The 26,917-nt window shown below is 38.4% G+C and overlaps 1 long non-coding RNA gene across 1 annotated transcript in view; it reads left to right on the top strand.

Moving 5' to 3' along the window:
* Window positions 1-26,917, top strand: part of LOC122742966 — a 725,757-nt gene that overhangs the window by 419,785 nt on the left and 279,055 nt on the right. The gene's annotated exons all lie outside the window — the stretch shown is intronic.

The following is a 26,917-nucleotide window of genomic DNA, read 5'->3' as shown; positions in this document are numbered from 1 at the left end:
CTATAATATTGCTCAGTGGTAATATCATCCCTATGCATTTTATCTTGTACATGAAATCTGGGCTCATTATCATCTTCTCCTCCAGTACATTTTAAACTCTTGTGTTTTTGTGTCACTGCCTAGTTCATTAAGCAGGGTTTTACAGCTCCTTCAGTAACGGGATTGTTATCGACACTTTCATTAGAACCATAATTCACATGCTTGTATGTCTTCCAAATGGGAGCATCAGTGTCCAGAAGCACAATCTGGCCACCTACCGTATGTTGACTTTTAGAACTGTCACACACTCATCATCACATTGGAGTTCCTGAAGGGTCAAAATCTGCTTTCTTAGTGAACTGTCTCAATCCAACAGACAGATGGTATGTTCTCCAAGAGATCTCAGCCATGCTCACTCTGTCGGCTGAAAACTTTTCCAAGTGTTCACCTTCCTTGGATGGAATTTGGGCCAGAAAGTGGCCAGTTTGCAGACACCTCAGCAAAGAGAAGGGTCATAGCTGTGCCTTTATGTATTTCTGACAGAACAGGGTCAAATTTGGAGGAGTTAAGGTGGGCAGAGAGAGCATATTATTGTAAAAAGGGTCCTGATTTTACTGGTAGAGGACCTTGGTTTGATTTCCTAGAGTTACATTCTTGCTCTGGGTTCCCAAAATTCTTGGAATCTCAATTTCCTTAAGTATAAAATGAGGATAGCAATGCCTATATTTCCTACTGAGCAAATTTATTTTGAGGAAAGGACTTTGTACATCTTAAAATGTGAATTATTAGTATGATTATTCTGAAGCAGGCAAACAAAATCAAGCATTGTTTTCCTTCCAGCCATATCTTTCAAACGAACCTACTCCACTCTCTGCTTGTTTGCTTAACATTCAAAGGATCAGGTCATCAATTCACTCAAAGTTTTTATTATATTTTTACTTTGGAATAAAAATGTTCAGCCTATTTCTATTTTCTATATGTTATGGATAAAACAGTTCATCTTGTCAGTTCACACACCTAGGTCCTTCAAGGTATTCTTAAATTCTGATCTTTCAATTAATTAATTGCATTAATTGCAATTAATTAATTGTAAAGTAATAGCCACAGCTGAGGAGGTCAAAAGGACAAGTTGTTGTTTAGTTGCTTTGCAGTCCTGTCTGATTCTGCAACCCCATTTGGGGTTTTCTTGGCAAAGATACTGGAGTGGTTTGCCATTTCCTTCTTCAGCTCATTTTATATATGAGCAAACTGAAGCAAACAAGGTTAAGTGACTTGCCAAGGGTCACACAGTTAATAAATATCTGAAGGCTAGATTTGAATTCAGGTAAATGAGTCTTCCTGACTCCTGGCCTGGCAATCTCCACTGTACCATCTAGTACAAGAATATTTACCAATTAAAAACAACAACAATTAGCATTTCTGTACTGCCTTAAGGTTTGCAAAGTACTTTACATATATTATCTCAGTTGATCCCCACAACAACCCTGTGAAGTCCATATTATTATTACCCATATCTTATAGGTTAGGCAACTAAAGCTGAGAAAGTTTATGGGACTTGCCCAAGGCTATACAACTTGTAAACTGAGGCAGGATTTGAACTCAGCTCTGTCTGCTTTACTCTAACTCTATTATCCCACCTAGCTGCATAAACTGAATCATACAGCTCTGTATAAAATGCATAGCACACTTACAGAAACCTTGGGGGGAGGCAGTGGATTGTAATCCAAAGAGCAGTAGATTTAGAGGCAGAAGTCCTGAGTTTATAATTGGGTATTTGCTTTCTATTTATTGACTTGTTTACCTGTGATATTCCCTTAGGAGACTGTAAGATCCTTGAGGGCAGAGACTTTTTTTTTCCCTCACAGCACCTACAACCAATATTGACTCTAGCAGATCCTTTAAAAAATGTTTATTGTTGAATTTTAAAAAAATTAACAGAAGGCTCAGCTCAGCCACACAGTCCTGGCATACCTTAAATATGTCCCTTCCCCTCTCTGTGAATCATTCTCCTTCTTTTGTCAAGTGGTTTAATAAGACCTGTGGTACCCAGTCACAGGGCTGTTCCCAGGATCAAATGAAATCATGTACACAAAAAGTCTTATCATCATAACGCACTGTGTGCATGAAGGCTGTTATTATTAGCTATGCAGCTAGATGACATGGAAGAAAGACTTCAGGTTCTGACTCAGGAAGACCTGAGTTCAAATCTGGCCTCAGATAATTGTGTTTGATCCTGGGTAAGTCACTTAGATCACTGCTGCCTCAGTTTCCCCATTTTGGAGATGGGGATAATAAAGCACCTAAATCGCAGAAGAGTTGTGAGAATCAAATGAGTTTATATTTATAAAGCACCTAGCACAGTGCCCTGTACCAAGTAGGTAGGGGTCTATAGAAATATTTATTCCCTTCCTCTTATTATTACGTGCAAATTTCTAATGGTTAATTAAAAAAATGAGTATTTGCTTAGTGGAGGAGAATTTCAAAGGGGATGGAGCAACTATGGCCTTGAATACTCCCAGAACATCCCAGATCACAGTATGTTCCTTTTTTGCCCCTCACTGATTTCCAGGACGATGGGATGAGGGCCAAGACACTAGAAGATCATTTGGTCCTGAAGAATGTCTGAAGCTTCTTTGTTATTTCCCCTTATCCTTGCTGACAACCAAAGAAATAGTTCTCAGTATGATATTCAGAGAAATGAACAATTGTTGATTTAATGTTGGGGGTGGGGGGAGGCAAGTCTGTCCTCACATTTTTGCACTTTTGGATCTCTTTCGTTTGGCCTCTAGTTGGTTGGAGCATCTTGTTTTTTGTTTCTAATAACAAGGACAAGGTTTCACATGGGATGCTGCTAAATCTTTCCAGTATTTTGATCTGGCTTTTGGCATAGTTGGCTAAATAACTACAGCAGACTCTGGTCAAGAAACAAAATCACCTGAGCAGGCCAAGGGGCCCGGTCGTCAGCAGCAGCAGCAGCAGCAGCAGCACAAGTTTTCATTCTTTGCAAACAGCACTGAGATATTTAATTTTTGTTCTAGCTGTGGCCAGTATATTTGCATGTGCAGTTAATTAAGTTCCATTTGGAGGTTGGCTGGTTGAGGTACCTTGATTTCCCTTTTTTGCAGATCCAATCACAGGGACAAGGTTTCACATCAAATGTAGTTAATCTTTCCAGTATGTTTTGAGCTCTGTAGAGAATTGGGAGAGAGAAAGGAGGGAAAGGATAAGAGAGAGAAGGGAAGGAATGATGTTACAGATTTCCTGTGGTATATAGACATAAGTCTCGAGTCTTCCAAGAGACAAAAGAATACCAATAGGCTAAAGTCTTGATGTGATACCCCAGCAGAAAGAGAGGGGTCTTTGAAGGGCCTTGTAAAGCTATCTCAGAGCATTGGGAAGGGGGGAGGCATTTTTTGTTTGTTTGTTTGTTTTAGGAAATCAATATTATAGTAGGAGACAAACCAAGGATGAAAGAGGGGATGGATCCTGTTTCCAGGAGATAAGTGTGTTTAGTGCCATACCAAAGCTGAATTCTTGCTCATGACTCAGATATATTTATCTAGGCCTAAAAACCCTCCTGATTTTTAGTCTTGCACCTCCAACTGCTTCTTTTCTGTATTGAACTTGATATCCCATAGACATCTTAAACTCAACATGGCCAAAACCAGAATGGTTGTCTTAACTCCCTTTTCCAAACTTCTCCTCTTCCAAATTTTCCCATTACTACCGAGTACACCAACATCCTCCCAATCACCCAGACTTACAACCTAGAAAGATATCATCCTCAACTCTTTGCTGTCTCACTCTTTCTTCCTCTGATAACCAATCTGTTGCCAAGGCTTGCTGAGTCTACCATCAGCATATCTCTTCTATGCACTCCTTTCTCTTCCCTGACACCGTGACCACCCTGGTGAAGGCCCTTGTCACCTCACACCTGGCCTATTGTCATAGCCTTTTGTGGTGGGGGGGCAGGAAGGGTGCCTCCCTGCCTCAAACCTCTCTGCACTCCAGCCCATCCTCTTCTATGTTATTAAAGTGATCTTCCTAAAGCATAGGACCATATCCAGTGACTGTCTATTACCTCTAGGGTCAAGTAAAAAATATTCTGTTTGGCTTTAAAAGAACTACATAGGGAGCAGCTAGGTGGCGCAGTGGATAAAGCACCGGCCCTTGATTCAGGCAGACCTGAGTTCAAATCTGGCTTCAGACACTTGACAATTACTAGCTGTATGACCCTGGGCAAGTCACTTAACCCTCATTGCCCTGCAAAAAAAAAAAAATAAAGAACTACATAAACTAACCTCTTCTTATCTCTCCAGTTGTCTCCTCCCCATATTCTATGATCCAGTGACACCAGCTTCCATTATTACACACAAAACTCCATATCCTAATTCTGGGTATTTTCATTGACCATCCCTATGTCTGGAATGCTTTCCCTCTTTTCTTGTTTTCCTGGTTTCCTTTGAATCCCTGCTAAAATCCCACTTTCTTCAAGGAGGCTTTCCCTGTCCCTTTTTAATGGTATTGTCTTCCATCTAACCTCTGTATTTCTTGTATGCATGAAGTTGTTTGCACATTGTCTTCTTCATTCTAATGTGAACCTCAGGGACTGTTTTGTCTTTTTTTTTTTTGTATCTTCAGTGCTTATTCCAGCTCCTGGCACATAGTAAGCAGTTAATAAGTGCTTACTAATTGACTGATTGGTCAAGCAAAAAAGGGACCTGATCCAGTAGCTAAGATCATTAAACAATCTTTAATCCATAAGTGCCAGTGGCATTTATATATGTATATATAGGTAGATATGTGTATATATATACATACACACATTTATAATATTATGTATGTATAAGTATACATATGTATATAGGTATATATGTGTGTATAATTTTATACATATACAGACATGCATGCATGCATACATACATACATACACACATGCATCCATTACAATCCATGGCTAGGATGGCTATCAAATTCCATACACTAGAAGTAAGTATTATGTAGTAGAAAGAATACTCAATTTAGAATCAAGGGGTATGGGTTCAAATTCCAACTCAGTAATTTACTACCTCTGTGTCATGAGGTAAGCCAATTAATCTTGTTGGCCTTCAGCTTTCTAGTCTGAAAAAATTAAACAAGGTAATTAAGGTCCTTTCTATCTCTAAATCTAGGATCCTAAAAATCCATTGTAATGGAAGCTTATGGAAGCATAATTGATTAACCAAAAGCCAATCTGTAATTAACCACATAATTCTACACAGATCCCACAGAGAGCTACCTCAAAAGGCTGAAATCTGAACCATGGCTGACATAGACATTGGTTGATGAAACTCAACATTAGCATTGGGGATGTTTGTGTTTAGGGACTGATTCCAACAGCAGCTGCTTGGGTCATGGGAACATTAGCTTACTAATTAGGGCTGGGATCATATCTTTTGCCAGTTATTTTCACTGTGAGTCTCAAGTTAACCTTGACATGAGACTTCACCAGTAACATGGGCATTTAATGCATATGTCTGTTAATATTTATGTAGGATGTTTGAAACATTAATTGAAAAGTTGGTGTCCAGTGCCAAAAATTAGCTTAAAAGTTTTGATTCTGCACTCTACTTCCACGCCAGATTCATTTTCTTTAACCTAAAGAATTCCTAATTCTTTTTCTGTCATTTCCCATACTGTTCAACCTGGCAGACCTCTCCTTTTTCTAACTCAAAACACATCTAGGGAAGATTTGGTGAGAAGACAGAGAATATCAGTGCATCAAAAGTCAAGTCATCAGACATTTATTAAGTACTTACTATATGCCAGACACTGTGCTAAGTTCTGGTAAAAGCTATACCCTTCTCTCAAGGACATTACATTCTAATGGAGGACAAAGATACACAAAAGGTGTCAGAGGGAGGAGGAAGATAAAGATATGTGGAGACTTGGTAAAAAAAGTAGTCAATGAGAGAGTCAGGAGTATAGGCTAGATTGCAATGAAGCCATGTCTGGCCTCTGGCTTCTTCCTGAAATTCAATTTTGGGGAGGAACTAGCCAATCAGAGAGGTGCTAGTTGACTTGATTCAGGAGCTGTTCATTTTGCCTTTGCTATCTATGCTTAGTCCTGTGTGAAGCACTGTATGGCAGACAAAAGTAGAAGACAGTATTTCTGTTCTAAGATTTCAAAATATCCAACCTACTCTCTATAGTAAGTATAAGCCACTTCACCTTCATAGGCCTCAGTTTCCTCTCCTGAAAAATGAGTGGATTGAATAAAAATGATTGCTGAGAGGCTTTATAGCTTTAATTCCCTGATCTTATCCTTTCCAATTCCCTTTACTCCACTGCATGTGATTTCATAAAGACAACACCCAATAGGGTGATGAGGGTCAATGACAGCGTTGAATCTAGAAATTGCTGTGTGGAAATCACATTCACTTGATTCTGTCTATCAGCCATGTAGTGCCTCATTTTAAGCCTGTGCAGATGACTGATTTGTAATCTCCTTGCTTTTCATTTCAAGTAGCATCGCTTTAAGATCTATAGGCCACTTCAGAAGGCTCCAGAGTGAGGGACGAGTAAACAGAAAGCTCAGATAAAGCAGGAGCCCTTGGCAGGAGAGCTGGTTTCTCACCCTGGCCACACCAGTTACAAGCTGGGCCACCTTGGGCAGCTCACTTAACTACTGCATAACCCAGTTTCCTCTTCTGTAGGAGAAGGTTATTGAACTGGATGATCTCTAAGATTGCTACCAGCTCTCATATTTCACAATCCCTGCCCAGTTACATCTACTCCTTCACAAAACAACTAGCTCCATCTTTCCTTTGAGCTTATTTTAAAGGTACATATGCCTCCTCCCTCAGTATGGCAAATAGTGGAGATTTGCCATGTGATTTCACAATCCAGATGGCTTCCTTTGTGGCTCTGTACTTTTAATTTAACACTGCCCATCTTTAAAGCCAGTCCATGCTTTCTGGTGTACAGGAGAGAACAAAACATTTATTTTTGCAAGCCTTTCTCCTCTGAGTTCTATGCTCTTTTCTCCCATAAAACCAGACTACATAACTACATTCTGTTTTGTAACTCAAAAGAACTTACCAATTTGGTCTTCTTCCATGAACTGAAAGCTGATTACAAATATGAAACAGATTTCACTACTGGAGTTGAACGCCACATTAAAAACAAAGCGGCCTCTCAAAATAATTGAAAAATATCTCTGTTGGAGGGGCAGCTGAGAAGCAGGAAGCAGAGTACTGAGGGACATAGATCTAGAAAAGACTTTGCATAACATTTTCTCCACTTTCCTCATTTTATAGTTGAGGAATCTGAGGCCCAAGGATGTGAAGTGACTTAACCAAGGCCACACGGGTAGCAATGACCAGAACCTGACAGTTGAACCTTCATCTTCTGTCATTGGTTATATGATTTGGGGTTAAAGGATATGCTCCCATATTGTAGTAATATACAATGACCGCTATAATTACTCAACTAAAAGGTGCGTCTCAAGTGTGACTAATGGCATCAACAGGTAAGAAGAAAGCTGTTGTGTTTTGTTTTCTGGGCTAAAACTGATCTTCCCACTAAGGGGAACTGAGGATCAGTTGTTTCATACTTAGTGATGGATGTTTCTGGCTTTTAGTCATTCGCCAAAGCATCTAGCTACATAACCATAGGACAAATAACTGAGAACCTCTTGGTGATCTCATTTCTCTCTTTCTCTCTCTCTCTCTCTCTCTCTCTCTCTCTCTCTCTCTCTTTTTTGGAAGGGCAAAGGGGGTTAAGTGACTTGCCCAGGGTCACACAGCTAAGAGTCAAGTGTCTTATGCTGTATTTGAACTCAGGTCCTCGTGAATCCAGGGCCAGTGCTTTATCCATTGCACCACCTAGCTGCCCATGGTAACCTCATTTGTAAGACTCATTGAGGGGGTAGATTAGTTGATAGCAAGGACCCTTAGAAGATTAAAATTATATGTGTCTGTGAATGCTAACATTTTTCTAAAACCATTACTTGGGTAGATAATTATATTAAAGATCAAATGAACCTAGGAGGACTTGAGTTCTTTTGTGGGGTGGCAGAGGTGACAGACAGACTAATACTTGTCTTGGTAAAGGAGGAAAAATTGAAGGTCAGATTAGTATCAGAAAAAATCTCAATGCTTGCATATTGGTTTTTTGTGGGCACAAAGCAAATGGAATAATATGTTTTACAATAGTTGTGGAACACATATTATGCCCCAATTATGTTCTGTGAAAGGCCATGATGGAAATCCTTGGTTATCTGAAGGCCTGGGATTCGGTTTCTTTTGTTTGACTCCAGAAGGTAGAAACAGCAACAATTGTTGGAAGCTGCAAATAAACCAATTAAACCTTAGTATCAGGGGGAAAACAAAACAAATAACCACAACGACAACTACAGAATATCTTCCTAAGAATTAGAAATGTCTGAATATAGAATGGACTGTCTCAAAAATGGATAGATTCTCTGTCCTTGGAGGTTTTCATCATGATGCTGGACATTCACTCATCAGGTATATTAAAGATATAGATAGCCACTGAATTGTCTTTCAAGTCTCAAATTTTGTGACTTTATGAAATTCTCACAATAAAACTATTCCTTCTACATAATTAATGGGAGATGGGGGTCCCATAATCAGACTAGAATACTGGGTGTTTTGTAGCCCTTTTTTTTTCTTCTTCTTACTTGATATGTCCTTTTCTCCCATGTGATATGGTAGAAAAGACTCTAAATTAGGAACCCAGAAATCTGGGTTACAGGCAAAGCTTTGTGACTTTGGGTAAGTCATTTGGCCTCCTGATCCCTCACTTTCCCAAGGTATAAAATGAAGGGGTTCTGCTTGATATGTTGTCTATATCAACTCTACAATAAAACAAAAAACAAATATTTCTGTGATTTCTGTGATTTCTGTGATTTCTGTGACTCCTGAGTGTAAGTGGTCATTCTTTTTGGCAGCTGGCAAATAGGTTAGGAGGATTACTCCTTCTACCCAAGGTCTTTTATGAATGTTTGGGTTGGATTTAGAATGTAACCTCTTATGGAGAGCCCATATGGCTTCATTTAAAATATCCTTTATTTAACTGTCTGTTGTCTAGCCCAGCACTATACATATTACTGGATGAGGGACAGCTTTGAAGAGGTTTTTTCTCCATCTAAAAGCTCTCCCAGAATAACTTCGAACTTGCCTGAACTATTTGGAAGAGTTCTGCATGCTTCTCCAAGCACAAATGTTGCAAAGAACGAGTTTCTCCTCTTTTCTTGAGGAACAACACAGAAACCTTAGGGAAACTGGCACATGTCCTCTGGTGACTTTTGCATTTTCTTGTTTTTGACTTGATTCACTTCCGTGCACCCTGGCCCCGAGAACATTGCATCTGATCAAGTTATCGATGGGCCCCAGAATCCATTGCTGTTACTAAATACTGGAAATTAAAACAAGGAGGGTGGGGGGAATCAACGCTGAACTGAAAGGAAGGTAGTTAGGATTCAGAAAGAGAGATTCCTTAATTAACTTAATAAAATTACTAATGGAAGCATTTTAACTGCTAAATTTAATTTACTTGTCAAGATATCAGGCTACAAAGAGGAGGGAAGAGTAGGAACTCTGCTTTCCATTATGATGTACTCTATTATAGAATAAATTTGCTTAAAATGAAATATATCACAAAAAGCCATCAATGACATCTTAATTTGGAACAGCCAGTTGAAAAGTAATTAGACTGTGAAGCAATCAGTTCTAGTAAATCAGTGTTTCCCTTTACGTAAACATACATTTTTTTTATTTTTTATTTTTTTTTTTTACTATTTATATACAGGAAAGACTTCCAGGTAGTTGAGAGGCAAAGACACTGATTCTTTTGGCTGTTCATGTTTTCTACTTTATGTTACCAAACTGTCAAAACAAAATGTTTTATGATGGGATTAAAAAACATATAAGCTTCTAATTTGATTTATTGTTTATATTTATACATGTAGCTGAAGAGAGTTTGTTTATTGTCATGATTTAAAAGATTTATATTTGTCTGCTGCTTTTCTCTGAAATGCTTTCCAGATCCCCTGGTATATTTGACACCTTACTCCTACAAATGAGATACCATCAGGAATTAGTCATGAGCTTGGCTTGTGTTTTCTCTGTACCCATTGAGTGTTGGTGATAGAGGTATTGGCCTACGGGTGGCACAATGGTCCTTCATCCCAAGAAATAGTTTCCCTATTGATGCCTGAAATCAACATTAGGTTTTTGAGGCTTTACAAAGAACCATCTTCCTACAGTTTTCTTTGACACACACGTTTTCCTGGGCAGGGTAGCACATCAATGCTATTCATCAGAGTACTTTCCCCCCTGACAGAAGGGAGAGCAAGATTGCAATTGGCAAAATGGGAGCAGCTGGTACTAGGGAAGGAATACTGTTAGAGAAAGGTTAGGTAAGGGACAAGCAGGGCCAACTGCTACTTCCCAGCTTTGACAAGGACTGGTTTTTGCGGTGTGTGGACTTGATCATAACAAACCAGACATTTTGTAGGAGATACTATTCTGATATTTTTGAAGGAGAAGGGAGGAAGATTCCGATTCTGCAAAACAATCAGCAAAGTAATCTTTCATTTTTAATTTGCTTCAAGTAATATAATCAATTATATAACTTAGAGATTTTATATGCTAGATCTATTATGCCACCTTACTCCTCTCCCAGTAACCTATGATGAAGTCTTTGGACTCCATCTTTGATTCCTCTCTTTGCCATGATTGCCACATCCAGTTAATCTTAAAATTTGGTCAATCCATTGACTTTTATTGGATTGACCATTCTTCTTCATTACTACTATTCTGCTGTATTCTTGTGCTTCATCACTATATACCAAGATTACTAAAGTAGCTCTTTGCAGTTTCTCTTCTCTCCAATTTGCCTCACTATCTGCTGAAAGGTTAATCACCCTAAACTCCCTTTTTCATCTTGTTGCTTCCCTGCTGAACAAGCTACCTTAACTCTCTATTGACCATGTCAACTCTAAACTCCTTGGTTGTTATGCAGTGACTGCAAAGTTGTAATGAAAAGTCATTATAAAAACACAAATGCAAACTAAAGACCACCACCTCCACCTCCACCACCAATAACATTCATTGACCCAGTAATGACTCCAGAAGACTAATGCTGAACCATGCTTTTAAACTTCTTGGTTAAGAGGTGATAGACTATCAGTACAAAATGAGATACATATCTCTAGCCAGTCAATTTGTGAATTTGTTTTATGTGACTTTATATGTTACAGGGCAGCCAGGGGGTGCATAGTATACCAGGCCTGGAGTTAGGAAAATTCATCTTTGTGAGTTCCAATCCAGACTCAGACCCGTCCTAGCTATGTGACCCTAGGCAAGTTGCTTATACCTGTTTGCCTCAGTTTCCTCATCTGTAAAAGGAGCTAGAGAAGGAAATAGCAAACCACTACAGTATCTTTGCCAAGAAAACCCCAAATGGGGTCATGAAGACTCAGATATGGCTGAATAATGACTTTATAATGATAAAATATATTCGTTACAAGGAACTTTCCTTTTCTTTTTTCATTGTTTTTGTTAGGGGCATGAGAAAAGCGAGACAGTGATATAAATACTTTTTTAAAAAGTTTAAATTACTTGGCTTGGCATTCAAGGCCTTCTATAATCTGCCCCCAAGAGATTATTTCCTACTGACTCCACAATGGGAAGTTTGTGCTTTAGTTAGATTGATCTCAAGATACCACCTAGTTTACTAGTACTCAACTGAATGCTACCACTTACCTGAAATTGCTCTTTACAAGGATATTAAATACTTATTCCACTGCTAAACCCAATGGCCTTTTTCTACCCTCATCTTTCTTCACTTCTTGGAAGCTTTTGTCCCTCCTGTCTCTATCCTGGGCTTTCAGAACATTTCTCGCTTGGTTCTGCTCTTACCTGTCTGATCACTACTCTTAAGTTTTCTTTTCTGGGTTACAACAAATTCCCTTTCACCTAATTGTGGGTGTCCCCCAAGGATTTACGAGGGCCTCTTTCTCTAGGGATCTGCCTTGTTAGCATTTGCAGACTATTTAAGTATATTAGTTGTTGTAGACTCAAGAGGCAGGCAGTATGATGTAGTTAATAAAAAGATGATCTTGGAGTTGGGAAAACCTTAGTTCAAGTGCCACTTCTGACACATCCAGATTTTTTACCCTGGGCAAGTGGCAGTGTCTCTGTGGTTTAATTTCTTCATCTGTCAAATGAGGTGATTGGACTCAATGGTTTCCAAGGTCTTTTTTTCCCCCATTAAATATATGAACATATTTTCCTATGATTGTATCTGTTACTAAAGTTTCAGTAACCCCATAGGATTAATGTAGTAATATCTAGACATATGAATCATAGACACACATATCCAATCCCAATTACAGTTCTGAAACACCTGCCTGTTAAATCTCCAACTGCATGTCCTTTCAGCATCTCAGAGTCAACATGTTCATAACTGAACTTGTTATTCCCCTTCCTCCAAATTTCCCAGTTTGTACAGAGGACATCACCATCTTTCCTATAATGCTGGTTACCAATCTCAGAGTCACCCTTAGCTTTTCTTTTTCATTCAGCACCCTCCCCAACCATGTAAAATTAGTTGCCAGGCCTTGTCAATTTAACCCCTAGAACATATTTCACATCTGGGCCATTCTCTCCACTTGCATGACTACTGCCATTATTATATTACTGCTTAAACTACTTCAATGACCTCAATTAATTTCCTTGCACATACTCCCTGTGTCCCTGTTTCTGACTTTCTCTAGACCTCAAAACTATGTCCCCTCTATTGTGGGCTTCTCCTGGAACTTCCCTCAGCACTTAGGGTCTCCAGGCCTGGAACAACCTACTACCCTGGAAGTCTTTCACCCTCCATCCTTCTCCCATTGTTAAGATCCTACTGGAGCTTCCATTTTGGGGTGGGGGGGAATGGGGGGGCAGTTCAGACCAGCCTGCTTTCATTCTACTCCTGCTCCTGTTTCTGTCTTTATCTCAACCTCAAACAAATCCTCTTGAGCTGGGTATCTTCAGTCTCTCTCTCCCCTCTTGTCTTCACCCTTTAGAATGTAAGCTCCCTGGGGGTCGCTAGGTGGCGAAGTGGATAAAGCACCGTTCCTGGATTTGGGAGGACCTGAGTTCAAATCCAGCCTCAGATACTTGACCCATACTAGCTGTGTGACCCTGGGTAAGTCACTTAATCCTCATTGCCACGCCAAAAAAAAAAAAATGTAAACTCTCTGATTGTAGGGCAGTCTTTCTCTTTCCTTGTGTTTGTATTCCCAGCACTTAGTACAGTGCCTGCCATATCGCAAACACTTAGAAACTGCTCATTTCCTTTCCTCTCCAAACCATCTTTCATATGGTGACCAGATTAATCCTCTTAAAATGAAAGTCTGGCCATGGCATTTTCCTAGTGAAAATTCTTCAATGATTCCCCATTGGCTCTAAGACAAAATATGAATTCCTTAAATTTAAAATTCTTTATAATCTTTCTCTTACCTACCTTTCTAGACTTATGTCATATTATCCTCCTCCATATACTCTCTTTTCTAGCCAAAATGACATAGTAGCTATTCCCTTAACCCCATAAATCACCTTCTGCCTCAGTACCTTTGCTGTAAGTATCCCCTGTGCCTGAAATTCACCCCCTACTATTTGCAGACTCTTATACTCTCCTGTTTCCTTCAAAAGTTTCATAGGTGCCACCTCTTAGGTGAACCCTGATTCCTGACCATCCCAGTAGTTCATGTTTTCTCCTCACATTTTCTTATGTACTTGCTTCTATGCACATGTCACCCTCCTCTAGAATCTTTCCATGAGGGGAAGAACAGTTGGTTTACCTGGATTTCTCCAGCATCTAGCACAGTGCCTTGAAAACTAAAGATTTTTACCAAATTTAGTTAATGAAGCCTAAGCTCATTTTCAATTCAGTTCCACAGCAACTTGTTAAATGCCCATCATGTGCAATGTGCAGTCAGTCAACAAACATTTATTAAACACCCAGGCAAACAACAGCCCTTGCTCTCAAGGAGCTCATAGTCTAGGGGAGACAACATGCAAATGTTTATACAAATATGTTTTACCCAGGGTGAACTGGAAATAATCAGACTCTCTCAGTTAAGTTTAGAGCATTTCACTGCCAGAGTGACTAGAGTGATGAATTTTTGACCACAGAACTTATGAATACCATCTTAATATTATGGAGGCATTCTGAGCAGTGCCAGTGGGAGGAGTAAATTTCGTTTTTATTATATTTTGGCCCATCATTGCAGCCCATCAAAATCATTTTAGCTTATGAATCATTCTTCCAAGATGTCAGTTATCTCAAAATTTTATATCCCTGGCAGATCATTATCAATTCCAAGTCATTGATTAGAATAGAATCCAGGACAGATCACTGGAGCTCTCCATTAGAGACTTTCCCCCAGGTAGATATTGATCCACTAATCACCACTCTTTTTGTACCGTGGGTCAACTAATTTTGAACTCATCTGTCTGTAGTATTGACTAGTTCACATCATCCCATCTTGTTTGCAAAGACATCATGAGAGACTTCATTAAATGCCCTGCTAAAATCCAGATATACTGTTTCTATGGCATTTCCCTGATCTTCCTACCTAATAACCCTATTAAAAAAAGGAGATGAGGTTAGTCTGGCATGATACAGGGGGAATGCACTGAAACACAGCTCTCGGATCTCCCAGCATGCGAATCATTTAACAGTATGCAAATGATCTATCAGTAATAGGGTAAATCATTTCCATTCCCACCCCTGTCTATTTAGAAATGTGATCACTGATAACAACAGTACAAGGTACTAGACCTAGTTAAAAAACAAATTGGAAGGAAATTCAATATGTATGCTGCAGTGGGAATAAATATTAAAATTCATAACCATAGATAGGTGTGTAGTAGCCTAATACAATATAAAGCAAGACAGTAAGACTGCATGGAAGAAGGAGAAGAATGCAGATAATGAGAAACTAGGGATGGACATCTAGTCTTCAGGTCCCCTCCTGTTCATATGGTGCCAGTAAACATCCAGTCAAGCTTCACTTAAGGCTGCTCAGAGATCAGGGAAGAATAAAACAATTACCTTGGGAGTGAGAAAGAATGTAGGCACTAAACAGAAATATGCTGCATGACTTAAACTTTGCAGGAAAAAGATAAGGACAGCAAAATGGAGGAAATGAGATATTCCTAGTAAAAGAGGTTAAATGGACTAAGGAGGTCTTTTATAAATGTATCAAGGGAAAAAGCGATCCTCAGGAGAAAAAAGACCTGTGAATAAATGAGGAGAGGAGGGCATGAAATTAGTGATGGCTGAGATATTGACCTCCTTCAAGTCAGTTTTTGCTGGAGAAATGAGGAGAATATTTGGACAGCTAGAAGGCAATAATGACTTGTAAAAATAGGTATCGCAAGAGAGGATAAGGGGAAATTTAGAAAAAAATTAAACATACTGGCATATACAGATTGTGAGGTTCAGATAATATGCTTCCTAGGGAATTAGATTTCCTGACTACTAACTATGCACAAATACAATGGAGGAATAATACAAACTGGGAAGCTGTCAGAAATTCCTCAAAACAAATGTTTGGTGTAATGACAATAAAAAAAGAACAAGGGTGAATCTGGCAATTGTTCTCTAAAAGTTGTGTATAGATTGTGTAAATACAGACCCACATTTCCAAAATCAGCTTCCTGTTTAATTGTGTCTGTATGACAATTTCATGTTCTTGTTGTTCGTGATGATGATGCTGTTGTTTAATGTAGGAAAGTTTCCCATCATTTCCAATGAAAAATAAAATAAACCCATGAGTCAGAGAATTGCAATTCTATACCTGGGACAAACCTTAAAGTCTCAAATAAATTGACAGCAAAACTATCACACAGTTGTTTAGAGAAAATTGGTGGAGGCAATAGCAAAATCATAAGGAGCAAACAGCATGTCTGCTAAGAGCGGGTTTAGTTTCTGGGGAAGCATGTGAATGATAGATGCTTGTATATAAAAAACTAGGAAAGCTAGTACTGGCAGTTGTGGTATACATGGGCCATGTTTCTGTGGCTACTGAGTGTATCACATTTCATCCTCCAAACCATGTCAAAACTGCTACAGGAAACATGGTAGGAAACCTATAGGGGGGACTGATAGTGATAAAGAGAGAAAAAAGACATGTAGACACAAAGAAAAATAATAATTTGGGATTGTAAAAGAGATCAATGTGTGACTCTGGGCAAGTCACTTAACCCCAATTGCCTCACTAAAAAAAAAAAAAAAAAGAGAGATCGACAGTGGAAGTAGAAGCATTGTGGATATTCATCACTTGGTATATTTGAACCTGGGAAATAAGACAGTGTCATTACGTCCTCATTTTTTTGAGGGGTTGTGGTGATGGGTTCCCTTCTGCTAATGTATGAACCTATTAGATCATCTTAAAATTAACAGCCATTTATTGAGTACCTACTGCAAACCAGGCTCCATGCAAGGTACTATGGGAGGAATAAAGAAGTATAAGGCAAAGCTTTTGACCTCATGGAATCTGCAATCTAGCTGGGTCCCCAAGACCTACACAAGTGAAAAGTGAAAAATAACTATTTATAGATACATAAACGAAACAGTACAAGAATTATATTGACAACACAGGATAAACTGGTAAATAGTAATTGATCGTGATCAGTGGTAAATCGATCAGTACTGTAAAGTTGAAAGGATAAAGACCTCATGGAGGACTGAAGTGGTCTGAGAAAACTTCTCTCAGCTTTATCTCAGGCTTGAAGAAAGGGGAAGAATTTTGCATAGAGAAAGACAAGAGAAGACATAATTTTATGAGTCAGGAATAGAGCAAAGATACTTTGGTGATATAATGTACAAAGTGTTTTTAGAGATAATGAATATGCCATATTGGCATGGGCAAAGAGTTTGTGTTGCTATTGGTTCATAAGATTTGTGAAAAATAAATTTGAAAGGATAGATGAGGCCAAATTGTGATGATCCTATTCTGTCCCTTAATCTGAAAAAAAAGGAAATTATATAATCAACTGTTTAGAATTATAGTTTTATGGAGGCCAGAGAAATACATTTTCTTATAAATAAGGAAATTGCAGTTCAAAGACCTGTTTTTAGTTTTTAAAATTTGGAAAGGAAAGTGATTTTCCTAAAGCTCAGGTTATATCAGCTTATATCACCCCTAACTCCAATGACTTCATATAGCCTCCATGATCAAATACAACATGCTCTGTTCAGCTTTCAAAGCCCTTCATTATCTAGCCCTCTCCTATCTTGACATTTTCTTCCACCTTCCTCCTGATATATATTCTAGCTGGCCTCCTAGCTGTTCTAAATATCAGATACTCCATCTCCTGGCTGCAGTTATTTTCTCTGGCTGTCCCATATGCATGGACTGTCCCTCCTCCTCACTGCTGCTTACTGCTTTCCTTTAAGTCCTAGCTAAAATCCTCTCCCAACTCCTCTTAATTCTAGTGCCATAACTCTTTTAATTATGTTCAATTTATTCTGTATATAGCTGGCTTTGTATGTATTTGTTTGCATGATGTCTCCCCCGTTAGATTGTAAGCTCCTTTAGAGTAGGGGCTACCTTTTGCCTCTTTTTGTATCCCCAGGGCTCAGCAGCATAGTACCTGGAAGATTATTACGCACTTAATAAAGGGATTTTTAAAAAAAATATTGATTAAAAAGGAAAAGGGGGAGAGAGAGAAAATTGGTGAAGGCCTACTTTGCTTCCTTGAATCCTCAGACAGAAAACATTCTTCATTAGTGCTCCCTCCTTGATCTGTACAATCAAACTCAGCCATGAGTTGAGACTGCCTACAGTGGAGCCAGTCAATGTTACAATTAAGATAGTTTAAGGAGCTGTGCCATGTGCATCTTATTTTTCTTCCTGGCCTTCCACTTTTCCCTCACAGGATGATGCCATCCCAAGCAGTTATTTTCGTGCCTAAGAGGCATCCTGATTCCCTGGCACACTGTAATTCAGCAATTTCCTTCTAATGACTGTTATTGTTTAGTATTCTTTTCAAGATATTTAAAGCAGTTTAAATGTTCTTTACTAACTTTTAATAATTTGTAATAATCAGCTCAAGAGAGAGGATTTAAACTCCTTCCCAATTGGATTATGACAGCACTGAGATTCTCTTGTTTAAAGCGATCAGTTTTATCCTGTAAGAAGTCGAGATTCCAAGGGAAAATGGGGAATCTGTTTGTGACAACTCCCACAGTGGCAGATTGTGAGTGAAGAACTGAGTAGTCACAGCTGCCTTTTTTGCTTAGCTCAGACATTCGATCCAATTCAGGATTCTGGCCCTGCTGCCTGAAGGGTGGTTTTAAGTGTGAATTTAAAAAAAAAAATTAAAACGCCAAATATCAAAATTTCCATTGTCTTTTTTTGGTCCCATTTTTACAGCTAAATCATAATCATTTGGGGAGATTACCCACAATTATCCAGGACCCTCATTTCCCCTCCATCTGCTGTTCCTTTCTGCCACCACCCAACTTTCTGCCATTTTATACTTCTTTTCTCGGAGAAGAGGTGAAATTTAAATCAGTCCATTTGTCACTTTATTAATAGCTCTAGTAAAAGATTTGAGGCCCTAAAAGGAAAACAAGGAGATTCATCTGGGGGATATAGATAAAATTAAAGACTGAAGGGAACTATATGGGAGGTAGCAAGGTGTCATGGATTAGGTGTTAGACCAGGAACAGAGAACCTTGAATTCAGATTCTGATTCAACCACTAAATAGGCAAGGGAGGAAGGAAATAAGCATTTATGTAGCACCTACTACATGTTATGCACTGTGCTAAATTCTTTTATAAAAATGATTTTATTTGATCCTCACAACAACCTTACGAGGCATATGCTATCATCATTCCCATTTTTACAGTTGAGGAGACTGAGGTGAATAGGGGTTAAGTGGCTTGCCTATGCTCATATAGGTAGTAAGAGTCTAAAGCTGGGTTTAAATTCAAGTCTTCCTAACTCCTGGCCTGGCAATTTCTCCATTACAGCATCAGCTGTTTCTGTAGCTATGGGGACTTAGAGAAGACATTTGACTATTCTCAACTTCCATTTCCTCAGGTTATGCTAGGTGACTTCTAAGGTCCACTACACCATTGGTGACCTGTTAAAAACAAGAACGACAACAGCAACAACAAACAAAACAAGGCCAAATTATGCTGTCTATGTTATCTATGTTGCCTTCTTTCTGTGGATAGGTGAACTTTGGAAGCATTTTAGAAATTAAATACTTCTCCCTATTTCAGACATCTCTTTAAATTGGTGGTCCTCAAGTGTCCATGAGCTAGAACTCAGTATCAATCACTCAGTGACATCAGTAAAATAATAATAATAATAATTTATAGGCTTAATTGGCCTGTGGCTGTGCATCTTTCTGTCAAAGAAATGGCACGAAAAACACTAGAAACAGCAGGATAGTGTTAAGTAAATAACCTGGTGTTTTCTTTCTTTTTTATAAATCTCTAAATAATGGTGTGTGACTTTCTTTTGTGGACTAAAGTGAAGTTATCAAGAATAAACATAGTCATTGTTGCTTGGGATTGTTATGGTTTCTAATGCAATGATTCCTTTGTTTGTCTCATTTGGGGCATACCTGCCCACTGCTCCACAACATCTTGGAGAACAGACACAGGGCATATTTGAGAGGAAGGTGAAGAGGTCTTTGGGTACTTACTCTGAACTGTCAGGAGGGTGATCATTCCTAGAAAAAGTGATTAACATTCCCATTAGTTCCATCATTTGACTTAGTGAATAGAACAGGAGCTAGACCTGTTTTTAGTATGATCTGGTTTCAAATCCCACCTCTGACAATAGGTGAGTGATCATGAGCAAGCCATTTAATCTTTTTCCTAGCTCAAAAAGATTATCATGAGGCTCAAATGAGATAATGTCTATAAAGTCCTTTTCTAACCCTAAAATGCTTTATAAATGCCCATAGTTTATTTATGTTATATAAATATTATATATGTTGTATCTACAATTATAGATACGTCACTTGTCTATAATAATAGATGTAATGCCATATAGCTATAATTGTATATAATGTTATATATGTAATTATATATATAAAATGTATATATGTGTGTATGTGCACATACACAAAGAGTGTTATCTAAAGACTATATAGGTGCCTGTTCATTATTATTATTATTATTGTTATTGTCACCCATATTATCAGAAGGGCATGCTTAACTAAATGATTAGGTTGAATGTGTTTTGAGGAAATTATCATCACTTTCAGGATAGGTCTAGGATTAAATATCAATCTAATATCTCAAATGAATCAAAATTTTCTTTCTATTTTTCTTTCTATTAGATTTTGTTTTTAACTATCCTATATCACTTTATAAGCAACTATAGCTCTGACACTACTAATTATGACTCACATTTATGGAATGGTTTAAGGTTTACAATTTTTTTTTCACAAGCTAGTAAAGGTAGATCAGATATTATTACCATTTTACTGATGAGGAAATTGAGGCTTTATGAGAGGAAGCAATTTGACTAAGGTCACACAAAGTAGTGTTGGAGCCAGGATTTTATCCCAATGCTTTGACTCCAAGTTGAGTATTTTTGGACTGTTTCATACTAGCTCTTGAAAAATAATAGTAATTCACCTTTGCACAGTACATTCCTAACAACCTCTTTGTGGGTGAAGTAGTGAAAATATTGCTTACATTTAGTATGGAAGGGGGCTTTAGAGATCATTTAGCCTAACTCCCTCATTTTATAGATGTGGAAACTAGAGCTCTGGTCAGTAAAGTCAATCAAACATTAAACATTTATAAAGCATCAGTAGTAATGTGACAGACACAACTAGACAAGAAAAACAAAGAAAGGCAAACAACAGTACCTGCTCTCAAGGAGCTCACAGTTTAATGGGTGGTTTGGAGAGGGCGCTTGAGGACAATGTACAAACAATCACATACAAAGAAGCTATGTACAGGATCCTTTGGAGATAATCAACAGAGGGAATGGAGCAAAATGAAAGGGGATCAGGAAGGCCTTCCTACAGAAGGTCAAAATTTTGTTGAGACTTGAAAGAAGGCAGGATATGGAGAAAAGGAGGGAGAGCAGTGAAAGTATGGGGCATCGCCAGTAGATATGCCTAGAGTCCAAGGTCGTTTAATCAATTAACAAGAATCCATTAAGCACTTATTAGGTTCAGCAGAAGAGGAGATTCAAACATGAGAGGCAAAATAGGGTAGGGAAGAAGGCACTAGTCTCAGATTCAGAAAGGCTTTGGTTTCAGTCCTCACCCATTCTGCATAGAAGAACTGGAAATCAACAGTGGTTCCTCTGCCTCCAAATAACAGAATGTGGTGTATAATATTATGTAATGAATAGAGAGCTGGCCTTGGAGTCAGGAAGACCTGGGTCCGAGTCCTACTTTTGAAATACCGTGTGAGCCTAACCATGTCATTTTATTTCTCAGTGCTCTGGGCAGCCCTCTTAGCTACTAAGTCTCAGCAAAGAAGCTGACCAACATTGGGAAAGGGAATTTTCTCACCTGGGGTATTCCCAATAGTCATGAGCTCAGAGGCCAGGGTGCCAGTACCCATTCCTAGTAATCTCATTTTATGCTTGAAGCAATTAGGATCAAAATGTTTAAATGATTTTCCTGGGTTTGTGTAACTAGTGTTTCATAGAGCAGGGATTTAAACTCAGAGCTTCTTATTTCAAGTTCAAGAACTTTTTCTTTTTTTTTTTAAATTAATAAAGTATTTTATTTTTTTCCGTTACATGTAAAGATAGTTCTCAACCTTTGTTTATACAAGCTTTACAATTTCATATTTTTCTCCCTCCCTCCCCTCCCTCCCTCCTCCCCTAGACAGCAGGTAATCTTATATATATATATATATATATATATATATATACACACACATATATATACACACATATATATATATACATAATAACATTAATCCTATTTCTGCATTAGTCATGTTATAAGAGAAAAAAATCAGAGCAATGATGGAAAACCTCAAAATAGAAAAAAAAAGAACAGCATCAAAAACAAAAGAAATAGTATGGTTCATTTAGCATCTATACTCCGCAGTTCTTTTTTTTTTTTTTCCCTGGATTTGGAGATCCTCTTCCATCACGAGTTCCCTGGAACTCTTCTGTGCCATTGCATTGGTGAGAAGAATATAGTCCATCACAGTAGATCAACACTCAATGTTGATGTTACTGTGTACAATGTTCTTCTAGTTCTGCTCATCTCACTCATCATCAGCCCACGCAAGACCCTCCAGGTTTCTCTGAACTCCTCCTGCTCATCGTTTCTTATAGCACAATAGTATTCCATTGTATTCATATACCACAACTTGTCCAGCCATTCCCCAATTGATGGGCACCTCCTCAACTTCCAATTCTTTGCCACCATGTAAAGAGCAGCTATAAATATTTTTGTACATGTGGGTCCCTTTCCCCCTTCCATGATCTCTTTAGGAAAAAGACCCCAAAGTGGTATTGCTGGGTCAAAGGGTATGCACAGCTTTATCTCCCTTTGGGCTCAAGAACTTTTTCAATGGACCCAACTAATTATAAAATGATCATTAAGGACCCACTATATGTAAACCACTGTACAGGTTAGATACCATGGAACTTACAATAAAGGAAAAAACTTAGTCCTGATTTCCGAGGACTTAGAGTCTAGTTGAATTCAATAAATGCCTGTTAAGTGACCAACTCTTTTATCATTTACAATCTTCACTAAGGGTCATGTGGGCAAGCAAGGCCATTATCAAGAGAAGAGATTCATAACCCCCTTAACAGAAAAGGAAACAAATTGTCTTAAACAGCCCATCTTAATTTATGAGTAAAGATCGTGAATGTGCCTAGGTAAGATTCCCAGAAGAATTCTGCTGGCACCAATGACCAAAACAGACCTTCCATTAACTTCTGAATTAGCCAAATGGGACAGAGCTTAATCTAATATGTTATTTCATTTTCTAGGTTACTTGTTTTAAAGGAAGTAAAGTATACTCATAGGCTGTCTAAAAGTATCCTGGGAGATGTGCATGGAAGGACTCCATGTAAACAGCATTGGTTTAGGAGAAAGCTGGGTGCTCGCCTGAGGGGCCAATTTAGCTCAGCTGATGCCTTTCTCACAGTAGGCAAAACAAACTTTGAGAGATCTCCAAAGAGCTTTGAGAAAAATTGCACCTTAGTGAAAATCAGTGCTTGTAGTGTTTGAACATGTGGATGGCAGGGAGCAATTTCATTTGTAGCTGAATCTGCAAATGAAGGTAAAAATCCTTAGATGGGTCAGAGGGACCCTTCTCTCCCACTTTTATCACAATAGATACAATAAATATCAAAAGCATACCTAATCTTCTTCAAATATAGATTGCAAACTGATCAGTTGTAGTTAAAATCTCCCAAGAGGCAATCATAATATGGTAGGAGTAAAATAAAATTAAGAGTCAAGAGTCTTGCATCTATCATAAATGATCTTTGTGACCTTGGGCACATCACAAGCTCTCCATGCCTTGTCTTTTTGCAATTTTCTAATAAACAGGATGATGCCTGTTTACTCCTCATCTGTTTTGACAACTGAATGGGATAAGGAATGCTAATGTAAAAGCTAAGACAGTGGGAGACTTTCCAACCAGCATCTTTGTCCCTTCTGCATTCCAGCTTGTAATTTAGGTGAGGGAAGAGAATTGGATAATGGATGCTAAGGTGTTCTGAAAAGTACAAAATGCAGTGAAAAGTGATGGATCTTGACTCCAAAGACATGGCATCCAAATATCCATTCTATGGCCCAAATGGTAGGATGTATGACTTGAAGCAAGTCACTTATGATCTGTGGGCCTACGTTTCCTCTTTTACAAAATAAGGGATTGGACTCGATGACCTCTAAATCCCCGCTTGGCACTAAATCTTTGCTCTTATGATGCTACTAGCCAGGATGGGGATGGGGATGGGGATGGAAACAGCATAGCCATATGAAGGCTAGATGCTTAAAGATGTTCTTCCTTTTGACTGCCCCTTAAAAGTTGCATTGTACCCCCATGTTTCCTCTAACTATACAAAGCAGCTTACATGAGGATTTGTAGGGACTCATCAAGGTTTCTATGCAAATATAGGAAACAGGAAAGCAGAGAAACAGGGATCCATGTCACATCCCCAATAACGTCGCCTTCCATATGCTACAAGGACAGGTCAATTACTTGACTTTAAGTACAGTTGGATTGCCACATTTTTCTCATTTAAATCCATTACATTCTTTCCCTAGGGAGTACTATTCCCTAAGGAAATAGGGTCCTTGTATGGTGATTTTTTCCCCCATATGTATACTGACTTCTCTTTGAACATACAGGAAATGTTGACCTGTACAGCAACTGCTATGTCCTTATGTCTTGTGGGCTGATAATTTTGTAGTCTGACTTCTAGGTGATAGGCTAAGTTGTTATTAATAATAATCAATACTGTTGGTTTGCTTATGGTTATATAAAAGGTGTGTGAAAAAGAAACATCAATAAGATTAAATGGTGAAGAAAAAAAATATTTATACCCTAAAGGCCCCAAGTCAGAAGAGACTTTGGAATTATTATTCCCAGAAGTTTATTATTTAAAGTATTAAAAGGTTATGAAACAAAACAGGATCTGAGTTATTTGTCTGGTAGAGGGCGCTGGTTTATATAGACAGAAGTCAGTTTGTGTAAGGTGCAAGGAATATTGACCAGAGTGAAATTAAAAAACAACAACAACAACAAAAACCAAAAAAAACACAAAACACCATTGCCTTGGCTTAGATGTGGCCTTCCTTCCTCAAATGCTTTTCATTTCTGCATGTGGTGACCTTTAGAGCAGTTTGCTACTCAGAGAATAACAGCCTTAATGCTGCCTTCCTACATTGTTGTCTCACTAACTCAGACCCTGCTGTTTTGCCTTTTACAAGTTTATAGTTTGTCCTTTGTTTTTTAGAAGGTTGGACAAGTGGGATTAATTACTTTGGAAACCATTTGGTCCAAATGTTGGACCTGGCTGATTTCCCTCAGAGTATGGAAATTTGTGCTTGTAGTATACTGCTCACTGGTTGGAACTTTTTTTTTTAAACAATGGAAAAAGTTCCAACCAGTGTCTTTGTCCCTTCTGCATTTGAACTTCTACTTTAGGTGAGTGAAGGGAATTGGATAGCACTTCTCATATTACACTAATTTGGTTGAATTAATGTTATATATTCTAGATTGGCATTTTTGTGGAACAGTCTGTAAATTCTCTTCCTGAGCATTCTTTCTTCTCTAGATTTTCATAGTTCTGCACTTTCCAGATTCTCCTACCTGTATGATTACTGCTTTTCAGTCACTTTTGCTTAATCTTCATCACTGGTAGGCCCAGTAACTATGGGAGACCTCCAAGATTCTGTTCTCTTCTGCTCCCTCTATACTATCTTCCTTGGTGATCTTATCAACTGCCGTGAGTTCAGTGATCATTTCTATTTATTTATTACTCTAGTTAGTCTCTCACCTGATCTATAGTCTTGCATCACCAATTTCTTCTTGGATATCTTGAACTGGGATATCCTATAAGCATCTCAAATTCATCATGTCCATAATAGAACTCATTACCGATTCCTCCCATAGCCCTCCCTTCTTTTGACCTTTCCCAGTACTGGTTAGAATACCACTAGCATTTCAGTTACATTGGTTCATAATCTTAGCATCAACCTCAACTCCTCTTTCTAAATCACTCCACATATCCAATCAACTGCTGATTCTTTTAATTTCTTTCTCTACAACATCTCTTAAAAATATCCCTGTTCTCTCCAATCACATAGAAACCACCATAGTGCACTCAACATCTCTTGCCTAGACTATTTCCTTAGCTTTTTTAATTGGTTTTGCTGTCTCAAGTCTCTTCCCGCTCCAATCCTTCCTCCACTCAGCTACCAAAGTGATTTTCCTAAAGTATAGGTCTGGCCATGTTATTCCCTTGCTCAACAAACTCCAGTAGCTATTACCTTCAGGGATCAACTACAAAGTTCATTGTTTGACACTTAACAGTCTTCACAACTGGATTTCTTCCTGACATTTTAGTCATTCTCTCCACCCTCTACTGTATGCTGTCTATTCTTCCTATGTGATACTCTGTCCTTCATTTCCATGTACTTTTGTTAGCGTTTCCCCATGCCTGGAATGCTTTCCTTCTAAGTCGTAGAATGTCTGGCGCCCTTTAAGACTCAGCTCAAGTCCCAAGCCCTTAGATCTTTCCTTGTTGATTTCCCCAAGGTACTCATGGCCTCTCCTATAAGATTACCTTTCTTCTACTCTATCTTTATTTATCTTCTATGTTCTCTTATATGAATATGTATGCATACACACATGTATATTAGAGAAATCTATCATCTATCTATCTGTCTATCTGGAACATACATTAGAATATAAGGCTCTTTGGGGGCAGCTAGATGGCGCAGTGGTTAAAGCACTGGCCCTGGATTCAGGAGTACCTGAGTTCAAATCCAGCCTCAGACACTTGACACTTACTAGCTGTGTGACCCTGGGCAAGTCACTTAACCCCCATTGCCCAGCAAAAAAACCCAAAACAAACCAAAAACAAAAACAGAATATAAGACTCTTTAAGGGAGTACCTGTTACTGCTTTTTTATGATATTCCCAATAAGTATGTTCCTGGAATATAGTAAGGGCAGAATAAATACTCATAGCTAGATTGATTGATTTCCATGTATGGTAGCTCTGCTTTAAAATACAACAAGCACCATCTAAAACTCACCTTATGATTCTTCCTGCCACTTCCTTAAAAACAAAATAAAACACTAAACTAAACCTTTTAGAAATGTCATCATTAGGCTCCAATCATGGTAGATGCCACATTTAAAAAAATAATTGGCATTCCAGTGGAATGGACAAGCTTAT

This window comes from Dromiciops gliroides, chromosome 2 (genome assembly GCF_019393635.1).
Source record: "Dromiciops gliroides isolate mDroGli1 chromosome 2, mDroGli1.pri, whole genome shotgun sequence".
Taxonomy (NCBI): domain Eukaryota; kingdom Metazoa; phylum Chordata; class Mammalia; order Microbiotheria; family Microbiotheriidae; genus Dromiciops; species Dromiciops gliroides.
Note: the sequence above shows the minus strand (reverse complement) of the source record. Positions and strands in the feature narration are given on the sequence as shown.